Consider the following 2,651-nt stretch of genomic DNA (forward strand, 5'->3'; position numbering starts at 1 on the left):
TTTTATAAAATATAAGTATTAATATGAGAAGCAATTGTACTTGTTAACATCAGCACAACGGGGTTTTAATTGTTTAAAAAACATACTATTGTAATAACAATATGGTATGTAAGTATTCATTGTTATTAAATTACGAACAATTTTCACTTTAGGTATTATTGTTGTACTATCATAAAAGCAGTTGTTAAACAACGTTCGAATAGTGCAATCATATTGTAAAAATAATGATACAGTAACGAGATTGTACAGTTATGTAAGACCCTTTTATTTACTCGCATAAAGCAGAGGACGTGCTGTCTAACACATCTAAAAGTGTCGCAAATGAATGAAATGTTGCATGACTTCACGCAATACAGGCGTTGAAACTCCAGAATCTTGATTGTGATTGTTCATGGTGTGCATGATATAATGGATATTTTAATTTCTTTTGGCACATTCCACTTTTCAAACGGATGTTACAAAGACTTGAACTACAAAGAAATTAAGCGATTGACAAGGTTCCCGCATACACTGAGTGTTTATGTTTAATGTTTACTTATTCACAATTGCAGAGACAGACGCTAAAGTAGACAATGCTGATGAACATTACATATCTAACTGTTTTGAATATCATATAAATTTCGATCTGGTCCTGGAATTTATATTGCCTGCTATCTTTGGGCAACAATTCATAACAACGGCGTGTGAAGAAGCTGTTATATTTAACAGTTCACTTGAATCACTATTAACATATTCTTCATGTGTCGTTTTTATGCAAGCTCCGCGACTTATTATTTATTTGGAATGTAAATGTCAACTTATATCTATTTTGAATATAAAACAAATGATCACTTAAAATAAACGAATATTTCGAATAATATTTTGAAAAGCAAAGTTAACAATTCATAAAACCAATGTTCCTTATAGCAATTGCAAATGTTTCACAACGCTAGATGTGGTCTGTGTTTCACATATTTACAAAATACATAATACTCTTCTTTTTTGTTTGTTTGTGGAATAATATTTTCAACACATGCTCATAAACTGCCATCTATATGACAGCTTCTTTAATCGGGCAATAGGTAACCATTTGAAATTGCCAGTTGATAACATACGATAAATACTACAATCGGTCATGTTAACCTCGCATGAATACGGAGGCATTTATGTGAACTATTTTCAGAGAAAGATATTTAATAAAGGACTGGAAATAAAGATTTTTATAACATAATATCTTTAAAAGGATGAAGTCTTATTTCAGCATTTTCTGTTTTTTTATCGTCATTTCTATGATCTTGGTATGGTTAATTATTATTATTATTATTATACCGGATTTATATAGCGCCCTTTTCATGCAAGAATGCGCGTTCAAAGGCGCTTTACATAAGAACATTTGACGTATCGCAGATACGAATACATTTTGCAAAACCGTTTCAAAAGAAATAGATCAAAACTACTCAATTATACTATAAACTACTCAATTATACTAAAAGTACTACATAAAAACATGCACAGTAACCATAGATTAGAAAGATCAACAAGACACTATAAAACTACCCTATGTGTATAGCTATAAGACAATAAATGAAACAATAAAATCTAAAACTTAAAACAATAAGTGCTACGTAAAACAACAAAAAATAATTATGCGTCCTTTAAAGGGTTAATTCAAGTTCATGATGATTGAGATTTTATGTACTGAATTGAATAAACCACTGCTTAAATTGCATAAAAATGAAGGAAGAGGTGAGTTTTCAGTGCCTTTTTTGAATGAATTCAGTGTTGAAGAACCCCGAATGTTTGATGGAAGTGAGTTCCAGAGTTTGGGAGCAGCGTTCATGAAACTTCGCTCTCCATATGATACGGATTTAATCTTTGTTGGAATCACTAATGAAGTCGCTTCGTTCTTTGATCTTAAGTCGCCTTGGTTCGTAGACTTCAAGTAGGTTTTTCAGATATACAGGCGATTGTCCATTTAAGGCTTTGAACACATTGGTAAGTATTTTGAAGTGGATTCTTTTTTCTACTGGTAGCCAGTGTAATTCTTTTAGGATCGGTGTTATGTGACTATAGCGGGATGTTCTTGTGATAACACGCGCCGCAGTGTTTTGAACATTTTGTAGCTTCTTGATAGCTGGTGTTTGTGTTCCATACAGCAGTGCATTGCAATAGTCTAGCCGAGACGTGACAAGTGAATTGACCAATGATTTTGTGGCATTTGGTGTAAGATATTGCCTGATGTGACCTATTTGCCTAATCTGACCGAAACATGATCTACTTATAGCATTAATATGGTGTTCCATGTTCATTCTTGAATCAAACCAAGTACCGAGATTTCGTATGTATTGTGATGGTTTAATTGTCGAGTACCCTACTTTAATAGTTAACCCATCTACGTACTTGGCGTTGTTTTGACTTGAAAATACTATGACCTCGGTTTTGTCGGTGTTAAGTTTGAGCATATTTGTATTCATCCACGAGATGATATCATGGAGGCACTTTTCAACTCGATTAAGTGTTTTGTCTTGGGCTGCTCCATCGGTGGTTCAAAGAAAAGGTAGAGCTGCGAGTCATCGGCGTAGAAGTGATGCCCGAGTCCATGTTTTTTGCAAATTTCCCCAACAGGTTTAGTATACATAGTATAATTTTGGGCCTAACACAGATTCTTGGAG

Source organism: Dreissena polymorpha, chromosome 11 (genome assembly GCF_020536995.1).
Source record: "Dreissena polymorpha isolate Duluth1 chromosome 11, UMN_Dpol_1.0, whole genome shotgun sequence".
Taxonomy (NCBI): domain Eukaryota; kingdom Metazoa; phylum Mollusca; class Bivalvia; order Myida; family Dreissenidae; genus Dreissena; species Dreissena polymorpha.